At 34.4% G+C, this 19,185-nt stretch overlaps 2 pseudogenes; both read right to left on the bottom strand.

Annotated features, from left to right (window-relative positions):
• Positions 1–567: 567 nt before the first annotated feature.
• LOC149261075 (18.1 kDa class I heat shock protein pseudogene) lies at positions 568–1,422 on the bottom strand (annotated as a pseudogene).
• A 15,397-nt stretch (positions 1,423–16,819) lies between these two features.
• On the bottom strand, positions 16,820–18,666 carry LOC149261076 (UNC93-like protein 1 pseudogene; annotated as a pseudogene).
• Positions 18,667–19,185: the final 519 nt, after the last annotated feature.

Below are 19,185 nucleotides of genomic sequence, written 5' to 3' on the forward strand. Positions count from 1 at the left end.
CACCTCACATATATACCCATTGTTGTGTTACGTGTTGAGTGTTACTGCATGTGGCTGGACTGAGCGACCATGACAAAGATAGAATCTAATGACAACCTATTATAGGCCAAAAACGTGAATCCTGATCTCATATCACTCACATGGTCATCATTAAGTAGATAAGTAGCAGCAAACCCATTGTCCTTCCACTGAGTAAATATAAGCATGTGAGAGTTGTGACAAATAGTTAGCCACCTCACATATATGGTGCTGGAAAAATACAAATGAAGCCACTTAAAATTGAACGTGATGGAAGACAATCTAACCAGCAGCCATAGTCCTAAAATGATCAACACATTTGAGACTTGTAGTAGCCATAGTCCTAAAATATCTAAATTACTAAAATCACCCATTAACACCCTAAAACAAATTTATTATTATTGTTTTTCATACTTTTTAAACTATAAACCAATTTTTAATTATAAAATAAAAAGCCTCATCATAAATATATGTAAATCATTCTTATTTTTTTTTTACATCATGATCACACAAATGTATTATGCTTCAAGAGATTCGATACAACTCAATCGTACATAGTTGAAAGCCTATTTGGCCGCTACCTAATTTTATCATAACTATTCCTAATACTACAGCGCAACCTTGCCTTCAATCGGCTGCTCAGAATTTTCAATGATATCAATAACCTTGGCGTTCTTGCTTTTGAAATCACTGATCTTCGGCACGGCCACCGTCAACACGCCGTTATCCAAGCCGGCTCTGATGGCATCCATATTCACATTCTCTGGAAGCCTGAATTGCCTCCAGAATTTGCCGCTGGAACGCTCCACTCTGTGCCATTTATCTCCCTCCTCCTCTGCCTCCTTCCGCCGCTGATTCTCAGAACCCTGTTGTCCTCTACTTCGATCTTGATTTCATCCTTCCTCATCCCTGGTACATCAACGGTGAAGACGTGGGCGTCAGTGGTTTCTTTCCAGTCGACCCGTGTGAGGGCAACAGCCTCAATGTCTTTGGGAATGGAGTCCAGAACTTTGAAGGGATCCACCATAGCGTCCCAAACATCGCCGTAACGACCACCTGCAAAAGGCATCAGAGCAAACGTTGGGGCGAACAAACATACTGTTGTTACTGCAAATAATAAGAACAAAACAAGCGCCTTCTTCATCCTTAAAAAATAAAAAAACAACCGCAAACGCCTCTGCGTAAAGCTCCCACGAAGAGTTTACACTCTGAACAATTCCACACTTTCCAAATTGATGTCACTGAATTGATTTGAGAGGCTTGGGGATCTGCTCATATTTATATACGCAAATATGCAAGAAACTTCTCTCAAGAAACCTCTCGAAATTTCTGTCCTCTTCCAGTATGTTCTGCTTTGGTATCCTCTTCTGGTATGTTCTGCTTTGGTAACGCATTTTAAGATGACAGTTCCATGTAAATCATTCTTATTGCGATAAAGAATTTATCCATTTCACAATTTGACAAAATGTCAATTCAAAATAAGTTAAGAACTACACTCTAATCTTGAATGGTAATGTAAGTCGCATTGCAGAGGGGATAGCTCTTTAGCTACTGATCCGCAGGCGAAGTGGTCTTATCATTAAATTAAAATAATGCTTACAATAGGTATTCATTAAGGTATACGACAGGCGGAGCGTCGATTCCCGGAATCGACGCTCCGCCCCTCGGGCGGGGCGGGGCGGCCGCGCCACCCCCGGGCCGCCCCGCCCCGCCCGAGGGGCGGAGCGTCGATTCCGGGAATCGACGCTCCGCCTGTCGTATAGCTATTGTAAGCATTATTTTAATTTCCTATTATTATTTTAAGATCCTATTATGAAAAAATATATGCGCTCTTTGGTTGAAATGAGAGGAAACGAAAGGTTGAATACTAAAGAAAATGAGAGATGAACATATGAACAACCGGGAGCTTCTCACTGTTCTCAGCAATGGCATAAGCGGAGGCAAATTAATATAGATATGATTGAGAGGGAAAACGAAATCACTGAGGTGCGAGAGGGCTCTGAGTTTCAACGTGGAGATATGTTTACACGTCACCTTTGGGTTTCTCACAACCACCTGTAGCACAAAAGTATAGTCCACTCTTACGTATGTCAAAAATGTACTACGAATAAATTCTACATCTTTTTTGCAAAATATTCATTCAAACAATTTATAACGTGTCGTATGAGATTTAATGGTCGTAACATAATTGAAATTCAATCGACCACCGTGGAAGATTGACGTTTTACTTGACTTTTGCGGCATGCTGTCGGTAATGACACCGGCAAATATTATTACATTGAGGGGCCTATATAGATAGGATTTTGACATTAACAATTACGTTGTTATAAAGTCTGTGATGTACAAATATTTAATGAAATGACCTGACGCTGAAGAATATGATATGAATGGAAGCGCGAGGTTGACGAAGAGAGGTAAAAACTGTACAAACTTAACCGTTTCTCCAATTCATTATTATTGTGTTTTGGAAAAAAATGATATACCTTCCATACTTCACATCAAAGTTGGTGTTGCAACCGGTGAAGGTCTCAGATGTAGGGCGACTGAGGAATTATATGGCTAGAGTTCAGGAATAGGACAGGCACTGCCACGTTTGTACATTAAATTGAGATTTACATTTGCGTGCTAATTAAAATAATGCTTACAATAGGTATACGACAGGCGGAGCGTCGATTCCCGGAATCGACGCTCCGCCCCTCGGGCGGGGCAGGGCGGCCCGGGGGTGGCGCGGCCGCCTGGCCCCGCCCGAGGGGCGGAGCGTCGATTCCAGGAATCGACGCTCCGCCTGTCGTATACCTATTGTAAGCATTATTTTAAGTGAAATCACAGCAAGGCTCTTACTATTCTATTGGAGTGGTTTTACAGTGAAATCACAGCAAGGCTCTTACTATAATTTGAAGTCACAGAGAGAGCTCAGAATATCATTTGCTTCTGCCTTCAGTCAGATTCACTCGCTCGCTTTAGACAACAATTGTTTTGTTGGAATACTGGGAGGTGCCATGGGTGCCTTGGATTATTTCTCAGATCTGTTTGAAGGAGTTACAAAAAGAAAACAGAGGGAGCCACTTCAGGTATTGGATTCATTATTCTCAAGTTAATGTACACCAAAAAAAACTACACCACCTATCTACCCTTGCGATTAGGCCGTGCTCCCTTCAAGTTGACTCAATCCTGATGTACCGCCCTCATAAAAACAGGGTCTGGCAAGGGAGACTAACTGAAAACCAAAAATCAGAAAGCACATGACTTCATGGCTTCATTTCAGCTGAAGGAGCGAACCATTCGAGGCCGACATATCCGCAGTCACACCTTCGCACGTAGGCAGTGACTTATTGCGAAGTTGATCTGTGGGAGCGAACCAGTCTTCGGGTCAACGTGGAGCGCACGTACACTGAAAAACCAACCCGAATTCCCTGCACAGTGGATTTATACGTCGTCATATCAGAGAAGAGGATATTTATGTGAACTCTCGTATGTATGCTGCGGTGTCTTGAAGTATATCAAGATTCTGTAACTTAAATTATAAGTAAGAAAGTACACTTTGCCAGCAATATATATTAAAATATATTAAAAAGTAAATAGAGGACAATGGAGGTGGAAAGACAAAGTATGGAAGCATGGAAAATTTCAGACTAATACGACATCCATATAAATGAATCCATTAACTTGAGAATATGTACATTAACTTGAGAATACATTAATAGGTATTGGATTCATTATTAATAGGTATTGAGAATACATTAATAGGTATTGGATTCATTATTAATAGGTATTGGATTCATTATTAAAGCAAGACATACTTAATCTACTAAACCTGCAATAATCCAAATATTCCTTCTACTTCAAAAAATAATTTTAGTTATTATATTCTTTAAACACGTATTCACAATTTATACATATATTTTTCAAATGATGTTAAATACCACAAAAATCTGCATGCATTGTGTATGCTTCTTAATTTGCATGTCATAACATCTATGGAGTCCATTATAAAATTTCTATTACTGTAGTAACTAGTATTGGCACTAAACTTTAATTTTTTTTTTAATCCTCTAAGAAACTATAAAGTATTCACTAGACAACACATTAGTTAAAATATGATATAAATCTCCATGTATAACAATGTTTTTAAAGTATTTAATAATCTCATCATACCAAATAATTATTATGACCTTACCTTACTCTCCTTCTTCAACCATAAAATGAACTTAATGACTAACATAAATATAACTTCCGTAAAGGCTTTTCTTTTGCGTGTTTCCTACCCAATCTAATGGCTCATGCAATTGATACTTACGATATATTAATTACTTCAATTTGTGAACCCACAATATATAACCATACAATACACACTCGATTTGTGACAATATCAATATTGTATGTATGCCATACTTCATATATTTTTATATTCTAACTTCATAATTAATCTATATGTTATCTCTTATTAGATGTTTAATGCAATTTGTTCCATAATTAGGATTGCCAATAATTTAGAAAACATTAACACATATGGGCTTATACAAATACTTAATCATTCCCTACAACTTAACCAATTCCATACTAAATACGAAGATACAAATTTCCTTAAATAAATAATCATTCATTGAATTCAAACTAAAATATTACTTCAGAATAAAGTCAATTCCGCTATTAAATGCAAGTAATGAATTATCTAAATAGCAAGGTTTCCTTTTGGAATACTACGGGAAAGGGCACATTTCTCTTTGTGATACCCCTGGTGCAACTGCTATTGCAGGATTTATTATTTTATATTTCCCATAAATATGGGAGTAGAAATGTTTATTTTATATTTCCCATAAATATTGGAATAGAAATGTTGGATGTGGGGCCAAGACTAACTCAAATTGACTTAGGTAGATAAATTTGATATAAATATATAAATATTTTTTACCTTTAAAAATGACATGGGAAATACTACATAAGTGATGTGGTATTGTTATCCAAGAATTTGTTAAGTGGTTAGGTCTAAATGTACTTTTCCAAAAAAAAAAATTGGGAGAAAGATTGCCACGAGGGAACAAACATAACTGGAGAGAAAGGTTTTGTTGGGTGTAATGATAAGCTTAGATGGAGAAAAATTTTGACTTGGGTAAAATGATAAGTATAAGCACCCCGCGAGAGAAGGGCATGCTCATGAAGGAAAAATAAGATATTTTATTTATATTTATAGAAAGAAAAAGCTTAAGCAAAGGGGTGGGTAGACCTTAAAGGTAAGATGTTTATAAACATATATTGGGAAGAAAATAATAAATACCACTAATAGTTTGGATAACTCTGGTTGTGGAAAAACAAAGAGGGAAGCGAGGAGTCTGTACTCGGGGAGGGGGCGGTGGCGGTGGAGGGGTGGGCGCGGGAGAGCACAACTGTGATTTTCGCAATGATTTTTTAGTTAATTATTATATTTTGAAAAAAAAAAATTGTTATTATTATTTTTTTGACATGAAATTCATAAAAAAAACTATTATTTGACCATTTTTAGTTAATATTTTTGTATAAAAATTGTGATTTTGACATGTTAATTCTAGCAAAAAATTATCAAAACGTTTAGTTTTTTTGTTATATTTATGTTAAAAATGGTTATTTTTATGTCCATTGTTAAAAAATGTTGTTTTTTAGAAACAATTATTTCATGTGGATTGAAAAATGAATTAAGGATGTATAAATATGTAGATTATCTAAAATTCAAACTATCGACTTTCTAATTTAAAAACGCAAAACAATAAAAACCCCACTAAAAAAAAACAAAAAAAATAAGATAGAGAACAAGAAAATATGAATAAAATGACCACTTCAAAAACTATCAAATTTAGAAAATAATTTTTTACATTTCACACACTAGAAAATTTAAAGTCAAAAAACAGGTCTTTTAAAAAAAGGGTGTGATGCAGAATACTCACTTTTTAAAATCAGGATGAAAATCACTACCATTCACTACCATTCTAAAACTTAATGCACATGAAAAAATTAAAGTTCCAAAAACCATGTTCTAAAAAAAACATGTGTATTCTGCATCACCACTTTTGAAAATCGGGTCATTTTTTTGCCACCTCTACAAAACGGGTAACAGTATCAGTTCCCGTTTCAAAGTTTACATTGTTATTGGATGCGGAGCGGGCTCGATGAAAATTTCAGGTCGGGACTCAATGGCTGACTTAGTGGGTGGCTTTTCACATTGGCACAATAGAGTTTGGAGGTTGACTTAAGCAGTATTGACCTCATCAGAATTCATCATAAGAATCTGATAATCATGGTGACCAGAAGGTGGAGCTGGCAAGGCTGCCTGACCTTAGGTAGGTTGAGTAACAAGGTATCCTTGGTGAGGAAAAGGATTGGTAAGCATTGTAGGTTGAGATGAAGCAGGAGAGGGAGGAGGAACTATGGGTTGTGGTCTTCGAGAAGTAGCCACTTGATCTTCACATATTTGACACATATTAGGTAAAAGGGGACAATCATGATTATGATGGCCATATATGTCACAACAGGCACAAGGTTTGTTCATACCAAGACCCTTGTTTTTCTTAGGTTGTCCACCCTATTGCTAGATTGTGGGATTAGGCTGGGGTCCATAAGATGCATTAGGTGGTGGACCCTGGATACCCTTATTACCTTGAGATTACTAGTTTCAGTTACCTTTTCCCTTGTTCCTTTTCTTGGGGTTTGGGGGATTGGATGTGCTTTGGAAAGCATACACTTGACATTATGGAGGAGGTTGTTGTTGTGGCAGAGGTGAAGGAGGCATGGGGGCCTGGGGTGCTGGTTCCGACGGATCTGGAGCACTAGGCGATGCATACAGATAATAAGGGTAACATTGGGATAAATAGGTGGAGCAAAAACTGACCCTGGAATCTGTTAATGTGGATGGGGATATGCATATGACGTGTTAGGACCTAGATAAGAGTTGACATGTGGAAGATTGGGGGAGGGATAAATGTAAGAGGAGTTGGTCCATCCCTAGTGTTGACCATAACTCATCGGAGGTGGAGCATATGGTTGAGGATGTCAAAGGGTTCCAACGATACCATCCACGACATGAGAAGCCCCCAGTGCATTAGCAGCACCATGTTGAGGTGGATAAGGGATGATGGTATAAACATAACTTGATTGGGCATAGATCATATCAAATTTCAAGGCTACCTAGAGTGCATCTTCCTCATATCAAGGGAAATGCAATGCGACAGATTTAGCAATGGGAGCAAAAAGTGATCTAAGTAATCAATCGATATAGACACGCTCTTCAAATTTAGGATCTCTACATATGCTCCTCCTTCTACGCCATTCCTGAACATGGTAGGATAGGTGGGTGGTAGAAGTTTGACGGAAAGAAGTCAATAGTTCAATACCAATTTCATAACAGAGAGGTAACTGGAAATAGGAAATAAAAGCTTTGTCCAAAGTCATAAAAGTGGAATGAGTGGCTCTGGGTTGATAGACATGCCACTTAGCGGTAGCTCCAAGTAGAGTGTGTTGTAATAGATGAAGACAGATTGAGTCTTCTGTAATAGAATTGGATGAACACCACATGTGGAAGGAGCGAACATGATTTGCGGGATATTCTCCAGGATTACCTTCAAACATTGGGATGTTTGAAGGAAGTTTAGTAGGCATAGCTAGCCAATTGGGATCATGGAGAATGAGTTGGATGAAATCATGGAAACTCAAACTAGTCATAAAGGGAAGCAATGGAGGAGGAGTGACCTTACCAGTGGAGGTTCTTCTTGTGGGGTTACCCTGGTTGGTACTTGGGTTACCACCTTGGTTTCCCGCACCCACGTTGGTGCTTAACATGGTGATGGTACTGTGTTGAGAAAACGTGGAATTAGCGGAAGAACTACAAGAATCAGTCGAATCAAAATCATAATGATGACTCAATGGAGGACTGGGAGGATGTACTCTAACTCGACATGGAGGAGTAATATGTCTTAATGGGAACCGAGGGCAAAGGCCTCGAATTCTCTGCGACAAATGCCTAGGAGGTGCAATGATGTCAAGACAATGATGACACCGAGTACTAAATAGTGATGATATGAATAAAATAGAAACAAATAGCAATCAAACACCTGCTGCAGTGTTGCCAAGTATAATGTAACTATATTAATGATGTTACTCTAATACAAGAAAACACGTCCTATCAAAGAAAAATACCTCTAGCCTATAGGTGGTCTAAATCCTCAAACAATCCTAAATCTACTATTTCATATGGCCTTCCAAAGAACTTCTTACTTGATAGAATTTCATCCCCGCAAGCAGAGTTGTCTAGAGAAAGGTAGGGTAGAGAACCAACTGCTTCCCACAGCCAGTCCTATAAGGTGTTTTCCTAATATTGGTCACTACGATTACCTTTGTCCCATAGGGGTGGTTGAGTCTTGAGATTCTTGGTAGTCATCCAACACACGGGATTCCATGCCACAGGTTGGGTAGCCTTGAGGAGAACCGCTCGCATGATGACTTATTCAAACCCCCTCTGAATCGGTTTTTTAACGCACTCTGGCTTTGGACCATGGGATGGTGATGGATTTTAAGCTCCCTAATATGTCAACTTCTATGTCTCAATGAAAGTGATGGATGGGCGTTACTGGAAGCTTATCCCATTGATCCTACACCTAAACTACAAACATTGTTTGGCCCTGGTGCCCAAGGAGGCTTAATCTATGTATGTTGAGTTACTAAGGTGTAGTGTTTCAAGTCTTGGCTTGGCATTGTTAACCAAGCTCATGATCACTTAGGGTGTGAGTGTGTGAAAATAATATGTCAAGTGCATGAGTTAATTGAGCATGTTTTATGATGCCATGTGCTGCTAAAAATGAAGTGCTGAAATAATGTAAATAATGTTGAAAATGACAAAAAAGTAAACATCCAATGAAGCACACAAAACCCCACCCAAAAAGGTTATCAAGCAACTAATCAAGAGAGGGAAAACAAGATACTCAAAGACACATAAAATGCCTAAAATACCTAATGTCAAAGGGATTGATATCTATAACCATTAATATTTTGTAAATGGTGCAGACAAACAACAAAAATCAAAGGTGAAAATTGTTGCAAAGGATAGGTATGAAGCTCTAAAACCTAGGATACTCAAGAGGATCCAAGGGGGAAGACATAACCTAAAATCTAAAGGGATAAAAGGTAAAATAAACCTATCCAAAAGTATTGAAAAGAAATGGATCAAACTCTAAAAATCAATGGTTGGAAATGATGAAACCCTAGACTCCTCACTTAGTCAATCTCTTCTTAACAATGTGGAGGTGTACTCTAAACCCAAGGGGGGATTTTTCCTTGCTCAAAGACAAAAACTAAGACAATATAGCCATAGGGGAGACTGAAAATAGAGATAAAGTATTGTTCCCAACCTACACACAACACTCTTGGCAAATATGAAAAAAATCTAAAAATTTTCAAAACATTTGTACTGACCTGGAATAGTGGAAAACACAATTTTTGGGCCAAAAAGTGCGCTCTTGAATGTAGATCTAGGGTTGAAAAGTGTTTTTTTTCTCCCGAGACTCTCAAGCGACAGATCTTGCACAGATTTTGTTGTCTCTTGCTTGGTTGGTACCTGTGACCTGCGGAAAGAACCAGAAAACCACCAGAATCTGAAATTTTGACAAAAAAGGAAATAATACTATAAATAGAAATTGAGAGGCTAAAAATAGTTGTAGAAAACCATGAAATTTACTCAAACTTCTATCACCCAAGAACATTTTTATTACACCAATGAAGTCGTCATTTGTTTGTGTGAAATTTCTTAGAAGGTGTACCAAAAACACTTCACTTAAGTCACTAGGTGACACATGACCCTAACAACAATTTGTGGTTGCTTACGCTTTAGATCTGCAATAAAACTAGAAAAACCTACAACAAAAATAACATATATAATCCAAAGAAGCAAATATATATATATATATATATATATATATATATATATATATATATATATATATATATATATCCAATGCAATAACCCAAATGGAAAGACTTTAAAATGAATAAATATTTTATTGATAACACCTAGTGAAGGAGATCTACAAAAAGGGTCTGCAAATCCCCCTCCGTGGGATGGTCCTTTGATGTCCTTGATGCTTCAGTAATCGATTCTCTCTCTCAATGTGTGAAAAACCCAGAACAATGTGGAGAACTCAAATGGGAGCTCAAAAGAAAAGAGATGATAATGGTGACGATGATAATGATCATGGTGAAGAATGAATGGAAAACCCTCCTATTTATAACAAAGTATTGAGTTAATCTCGAAAATGGAGAATAATAAAATAATATTGACCAAATCAAGATCTAACCGTTAGGAATACTTTATTATATTTTTTGGAGAGGGAAAATATATTCAAAATGGTCAAATATCTTTATTTAGAAATAATTAACAAATAAAATAATTTATTAATTATTTCGCTAGGATTACGAATGGTATTACTAATAGTGTGAAATTGAAATAATTATTAAATATTGATTTAACAATAATTCCAATAATAGAATTAAGGAATAATAAATAAATAGTGATTTATTTAATTATTACTAGGTGATTTTGTCAAATGTGACAATGAATAATGATCAAACAATGATTTAATAATTATTCCTACAGAAAATTAAATAAATAATGATTTATTCAATTATTCCCATGGTTTTGTTTTGTTTTGTTTTTTTTTTTTTTTTTTTAATTTTAACTAGAAATAATTTAATAAAAATGGTTTACTAAATTATTTCCCATGGTGAAAGTGATTTTATCATGGTAAAATTAATCTAAATAGTGTATTTCGATCCATCTAGTTAGAAATAGCTAGGTGATCATTTTTTGGTGATAACAATGGCATATGTACTGCATTTTTCATTTTTTGGTAATAAGAACAATGGTTGAAATTTTGCATCTTTATTGTTTTGTAATTGCATGATGATTTCCTTAATGAGTAGTGTATAGATGTGATAATCATGGGTGAATGAATAAAATGTTTTTTAAGGTTAATCGGTGCACCCTTTCTTTAAATTTTTCTTGTTCATAATTCTTCGCATATGTCATAAGTCACAATAAAAGGAGTGTACATAAAAGTTGGAGTGTATGTGAGGCAAGACAATTACCCAAAAAGATTCCCATTTCTCTTCCCACTATAAAAACCTAGTTCTCGCAGCTCCCCATAGGTACCTTGGGTGAGACTTCATCTGTTCCATAAGCGTTGTCATAAGGGTCAGTACTCAACGAGGATTTTGTTGGTCACATCACGTGCAACAACCTAGGTCAAAGAAAAAAAAGTTCCAAGAGGGGAAATGTTTTGGACTAATTTAGTAGCATGGATCAACTTTGCAGTTAATATTTCTCTTCAAGTGGAAAAATACATTCTAATTTTACTAGAAGTAGCAAGAAGCACATATCCTTTACATTGTGTGTCAGAAGCACATATCCTTTACATTGTGTGTCACTATGGAGACTAACATTTATGGTCTATCATTATGTGCATTTCATGTTATTTTACTTTATTATTTAAAAAACTATGATATCCTAGAAAATATTCCTTTTTGAACAAACATGGTTTATCTTCAATCCATTCCCAATATAAGTTTAGTAAGACGTGGATATGTAAACCAATTATGATTGGATATCAGCATATCTATTTATAGCATTTTTCTTCTACAATATTTATCAATAAAAATTACAATATAACTAGCAAATAGACAAAGTTTTGTAAAGTAATAATGGAGGGAATAAATATTTAAAGAATTTTTTGAATATTGCAAAAATAATAGCATTAAGAGAAAATTAACAATTCCATGTAATCCTCTAACAATAAATAAAATACTAACAATTCCATGTAATCCTCTAGCAATAAATAAAATACTAGTATATAGTAACAAATAAATAATGGAAGATAACAAAATTGCATACAGTAACAAATCAATAATGGAAGATAACAAAATTTAAATTTTTTTTGGGTCAATTAAGCCTATCTAATATATAACTAGATTAAAATAATAAACAAACTTATCAATAAAAAAAAATTAGAAAATTTTGTAAAAACAAATATTAAACATTTCATAGTTTTTGGCTATAAGAAATTTTAATGAAATAAATTGAAAAAAGAAATAATTAATAAACCTATAATAACCAGCCCTATCTAAATTAAAAAAAACACCCTTAATCAATTAATATAATAAAACTTTTATTTGCTATATATTATAAAATAAAAATGGCATGCATTAAAATAATATTTTAAAATTTTTTACACGTCATTTATTAAATATACCTTATATAAACCTTTTTATTAACAATTTACATTTTTTTTGGGCGTGGTTCACCGATATCTTCGGTCAGCGGGTGGTGATACATCCACGGGAAAATTTAGGGCGGACACCCCTCGGGCGGGTGGCGATATATCCACCGGGAAAATCTATGGCGGACACCCCTCGATCTATATGCAAAACCTGACGCCAAGAACTTTTCGGGAATTGACCCTGTGACCTCCCAAACGACGCTCTCGGAACTTATTAACAATTTACAATTATATATACTAACCAACAACTTACTAGTTGTGATTAATTTCAACTCACATGCATATTAGTTTTCCTTACAAATTAATTTATAAAGTAATTAGTGTCTACTCGATTGGGAAAACGCCATATCCCTCTGTCTCATCTCCTTGTGTCCCTGTTTAGCCATGCAACTTGATGATATCATAAAAAGTCTCTTCATATTCAACCCCTAATTTCTTGACGTTTTGATCTCCACCTCTTTAATATCTTGCTTATTTTTAGACTTGATTTTCAATAACACTGAATCTTGAGTTTGTTGTGACAGGTAATAAGGTCAACACAACCGTGGCTTAATATAAATCATAAATAAAACCCTGGCTTAACTTAAATATAATCTATTGTGCTAATATGTTAGCTAGATGGGCGAGTTCGTTGTGACACGTAATAAGGTTAACACAACCGTGGCTTAACATAAAACATAATTAAAACCCAGGCTTAACTTAAATATAATCTAATGTGCTGATATGTTAGCTAGGTGGGCCAGTTCAATATATATAAACATTTAGATTTTTAATATTAAATAAATTTGAAATGAAAAATATTATTGCATCAAGAGGTTTATTTTACATCTCAGTGAAATATGTAATGCTGTTCGTCTATCATCAAAATTGAAATTTTGCTTATATTAGCCAAAATAAAAAATTTAAAAAATTTTAAAATAATAAATAATAAATAACTCTACAAAACATTTAAATAATTTTGACTCATGAAAAAAATTGCACGTGAAAAAATAATTTGATCCCTCTCTACCACTGTTAAATCCATATTTAAGATGGATCTATATTAGTTACGTTTAACTAATTTATAGTTTTAGATTATATTAATTTATAAAATAAATTAATATAATCTAAAATTGATTTTTAATATTAAATAAATTTGAAATGAAAAATATTATTGCATCCAGAGGTTTATTTTACATCTCAATGAAATAGGTAATGATGTTTGTCTATCATCAAAATTGAAATTTTGCTTATATTAGCCAAAATAAAAAATTTTAAAAATCTAAAAATAATAAATAATAAATAACTCTACAAAACATTTAAATAATTTTGACTCATGAAAAAAATTGCACGTGAAAAAATTGGATCCCTCTCTACTCATGTTAGATCCATATTTAAAATGGATCTATACTGGTTATGTTTAATTAATTTATAGTTTTAGATTATATTAATTTATAAAAAATATATATTTAGTATTTTTTAAATAAATTAGTTTAGTCATATAAGTTAAGCGGTTGATGAACTCAAATATATTTAGGACACTAATTAAAAATATATATACATATGATAATAAGGTATATAAGAATTTAAATCTTACCATTGGATATTAACTAAAAATACTTTTTAATAATGTGAATAATTATAAATCTCCATTTATAAAATACAAGTTAATAAATTTAATCATGATTTTTATTATGTTTGATTAAATTTTCAAAATACCCGTTATAGTTATAATAAGAAACCCTAGAATATAGCAAACCCTAGAATATAGCACCTCTTTCTATATAAACACATCTAATTAAATCATTTTTTAAAATAAAATATTATTTTTATAAAATTACAAATTTTTTTTATAAATATTTGAATTATATATATATAACAAATTTTTATTATTTATAATCTTATTCAACTTCAAAAGAATATATATTTTATAAATTAAATTTACGTAAATATAAATATTTACAATTTTAATGTTAATTATGGTTAAAGTATTTATATTTTCGTAATAATAATATTTAGTTATTCTAAATTTAATAATATATAATTGTTTTCGGGTGGTAGTACAATTAAAAAAAAACATGTTGGCAAGCTCTTGTGTATTTAAGTGATTGGAAGTTCAACCCCACAAATATGTCTCACCAGTCCAACAAAAAAAATTAATAGTAAGTATAATTATTTTAATTTTATTGATAAATAATATATTAACTATGTTGAACAATATTACAACATTTTAATATAGTAATCAATAATGTTTAGCATCGTAATACTTGAGCTTGCAACTACAATGTAAGGACCCATATCCAGATAGAAGGTAAGCTTGCATTCATGATTCATAAAACGTTACATCAAATAGGAAGCTTCAATAAGATAGTGAAAGGGTTAGATAAGTCTGGGCTAGATAAGTCTCCACTATAACACTAGGTCAATTGATGGGAAGATACATTAACTAAGGATAAGCCCCCAGGGGTATAGGTATAACCCTCACTTTAGATTCAATATATCTTAAATCTAATCAATAATTAAAATCTGAAGTGATTAGAAATTTAAATGATTTAAAAAATCAAATGTAAAATTTAACTAAATATTAAAAATAATTAAAATTTCAAATTTAATTTTTAGATTATTAAATTTTACTTAAAAAAATAATAGAGTAAATATAGTTACACACCAAGCACAAGTATTACTATATTTCATTTTCATGAAACAATGGTTATATCATTCATTAGATGAGTAGGAGTAGATTTGATTTACTAAAAATAACTAACCTAGATTCTCACAACAATCAACTACTTGTAATGCACATGTACGAATTAATTTTAGGTCTCTCCCTTAATGCTTACATTACAAATATTAAAATCACAAATTATAATAATATAATAATAATATTAATCTTTGTCTAATTTGGTCATCATTAGTGCTTTCAACCCCTCTAACATCTCATAGATTATGCTCTTTCTCCATTACAACTTCGAGCTTACCACTTGACCCATTTAGTCTAAAACCGATTTGACCATATTTGACACACTTGTACAATTGACAATATTAATATATTCGGCTTTCCGGGGCTTCTGCAAGAAAAATTGTCAAGTAACATGATCATTCTATGGACGCACCTCCATTTGTAGAATACTTAGGTTTTGACTATCTATGAGTTTCTAGGAAGGCAATATGGATACAGAATGTATTAAAAATTCAATCATATAACTCGGCTTCTTAAACACACAATCATAAGAAATGATGTTACTGAAACCAATGCTTCAAGTTATTTCATGAACCACCAGCTCTTCTTCACAAAAACACAAAAAATAACCTGTAGTCAGGGCTACCAGCTTATAACATACTATAGTCATAATTAAATCAACATTGTGTTCCTGAGATTTTCGGAACTACCAATTTAATTATGTTACTATGTTTATTGAATGGTTTTTGTTTTATATTTGCACACTTCAATAATAATAATAACATAATAGAATATAAGAAAATTGCAACTGACACCACACAATAAACCTAAATATAGATGTTGCAAAAAATTCTTATACTCAAATCTGATATGCATGAATTAGATCTAGAAAATGGAGATACACACAAGAAAACTAGACATAGATCCTAGACACACACTCAACTTAGATATGTGATCAATCCTATTAGATCTATGACACTGCAAATATTATGCACCACCTTGATGACCATTAGTTCAATAGGGTCCATTCTCTGACGAGCTCCCTTGACAAATAATAAACCAACCTTTGTTGAAATCACTTTCTTTGTGCACTATTCTCCAAAATGACCCGTGTTGCTCCCAGAACATGTCACAACAACCCAATGTGCATTTTCAACTCAAATATCTCTTACAAGATTCACTCATGCATCATCCAGAATAACACAAACAAGATGACAACCTAGTCACACACAGTAATCACTCAAACAATAAGTTGTCTACTCTCAGACATCTATTTATTCACAGAGGACTAATTATCATGACTCTTGCATGCTCTTAACCTTCCAATAAGGGAGTTTAGCTAGAACAAGATATCAACTTAAAAAAACAAGAGAACAAACATAGTTACACAGCAAACACAAATTTCACTATATTTTATTGATCAAACAATGATTATATATATAAAAATAGGTCACAGACTAGATTTAATAGAAATAGATCAGATTTATTAAAAATAACTAACCAAAAACTCACAACAATTAACAACCTATAATACATATATAAATATTAATTCTATTTATTTTTAATAGATATATCACATGAATAAATTAAATCATATTTTATTATTATAGATAAGTTTTTTTTTTTTTTTTTACATAATGAAAGTGAGCTTAGCATTAATGTTAAAAGGAAAAAGATTTAGGCCTCCCATAAGTTGTGGGTTCGATTTGAAAGCATACGTGTGTTGGGTTGTAATAAGAATTGAAAAATTAGCAACCTATGGTTGTATTTCACTTTGTAGAATTAGGATGTCTCAAACACGTGTATCACTATAGCAACGACAAAACCGGATCCGGATGGATAACTTACTGTGTGAATAAATCATCTGTCACTTTTTGGAATTATTGGAAAAGTAATTTCACAAACAGAGCAAAACGGTAAATCCAAAACGACTTTGGATAAAATCAAAGACATGGAAAAATTTGGATGATTGTCTGAAAATAATTTGCCATCATACTGAACCAACAACAGCTACAGTGTTACTATCTGCAGGATTATTCTCCTTTACGGCGGAGGCAATAAGAATAATTAAGAGAGGGTAGCTGATTGTTGTCAGAGTCCAGTTGATTATGAGCTCTCCTAGAAGAGAAACATTGTGCTTGTCGATCTGCCAGGCCACCACTGCTCCTGCACTCTGCACGCCTTTGTAGAATCCACTATATCTGCTCAGAGTCTGCGAATCATCTGCCAAAGCTCCAATCGTCCAATAACAGATAGTCTGGAACATGGAGTCCAGTAATCCATAGCTGAAATATAAAACAAATGGCCCTGCAAAAGCAGACCCGGAGTCTTTGAAATCGATCTCCGGTAAGGGCTTATCTCTGCTATATCTCAGTTGATTTGCGAGCCCTCCTCCCCAGGTTGCTGTCCCCAGTATTGCAACGATGGCCACGCCCAGAAACCCCCTTTTCTTCCTGTTCTGGAAGCTGAAATCGAGAACTAATCCAATTGCCACAGACCCTATCATCTGTGCGCCCCAGTAAAAGATATTGTTGAATCCTTTGGTTCTCACCGTGAAGATCTTTCCATTGACGTTATTGAATTGATAAGGATAAAAGAAGTTGCTGGCCCATGAAGCAGGGACGAGCAGCAGCATCTTCCAGTTGGAGAATAGCTTAAGAATCTCCATGGCCTCGGTTTTCACATTAGAGTACTTAATCACAGTAGCCCTGCTACCATCGTCCCTAACCACTTTGCTGGGTGGAAGCAAAGCCAACGTCAGAAAAGCCCCAAAGGCCATGAAGCACATGAAGGCTATATAGGTTCCATCGCTTACAGACCCGGCCGTGCTGTTATAATTCAATATAAAGGGAATGAAACCGCCTATGACTCCTCCCAAATTGAATATACTCCAGAACAGAGAAATGTACCTGCCCTTCTTATCCTCAGTTGGATACGAGGTCATAATTGACCCCTGGCCAGCCCAGAGCAATCCTGCTCCCACTCCCAAAATCGCTCCTGCAATAATAGCAAATGTCTCGTTGTGGTGGTGATTGTAATAGAGAAACGAACCGGCATAGAGGACATAAGTGGAGCACGCTACGAAGAGCGTGACGTGAGGGCCGAGGAGGTTGTAAATCCCGCCGCCCAATATCGCCAATATTGCAAACGTGGACAGGGCAGTGTTGGCGTCGTTCGCAGCCCGGTCGTCCTCCTGCCCACCTCCCCCCATTCCAGAGAGGGCGTTGAACATGCCCGGGCAGCAGAAGCACACCAGTGCAATCAGGACCACCTGTGTCACAGGGGAATTGTGGCGGAACCATCTGGGAGGAGGAACCTCCGTAGGTCCCTCTTCTTCATCGCGATTGCCCATTTTTTCATGTTTAGGCATGGCCGTTATCACTTTTCGGCAGATTTCTAAGCGGCCTGCCAGAATCCCTGATCAATCCAATCAATTTTTCAGGTTTTTGTGGATGACCAATAATTAGAGAGTTACATTTGAACCATTGAAATGAGAAATTCTGAGAGCCCTGCAACGGGGAGTCCTGATTTCCCAGCGCTCGGCTTCAAGATCGATTAAAACGCCTTGCCACAGGGGAATTTTCTCCTTTTTCTGTGACTCTTCTTGCAATTCTGGATTGCGGAAGATACAATTTCGTCGACAAGTCCATGGAAACCTAAATTAGGGAATTTGAAATATTATACAGATTTATCGCAAGTATAAATTTAATTTTAGTATCTTATCACATTAAAAAATGCAAAATATATATATATATATAAATAAAGGATAGATAATTGTTTTGGTGGTAGTTAGTGGGTTTAATTTTTTTTATTTGGATTTTATTTTTTGAGATATGTTAATCTGCGTAACAAAAGAGAGAATTAATTCAATTGGTTGAGTCTTATTCTATGAAGAAGATATGGACATTTTTAGATTATATGGTTTAGCCCGCCAAAAAAAATATTTCTTTAAGAAGATCCACCTAATACCATAAATATTCCATAAACATTATGGGTCACTCATCTCCTAATCCATAAATCACCTGGTAAAAGAAAATAGTCTGAGAAAATCAACCAAGATCGTGGTTGTTGTTCGGTTTCTCCTTTGGTTTGAATGTTAGTTGTCACTTGTTAGTCCTCGAGTGAGAAGAGTAGTTTCCAGGAGGTAGTTTAGGGTTATTAGGTAAAGCTATTGTTAATTTTTGTGTTAAGTTGATGTAACTAATTCAAGATTGAAAT

The sequence above is a fragment of the Pinus tabuliformis genome, chromosome 6 (assembly GCF_031772625.1).
Source record: "Pinus tabuliformis cultivar Carrire ecotype Pingquan chromosome 6, CPIR1, whole genome shotgun sequence".
Lineage (NCBI taxonomy): Eukaryota > Viridiplantae > Streptophyta > Pinopsida > Pinales > Pinaceae > Pinus > Pinus tabuliformis.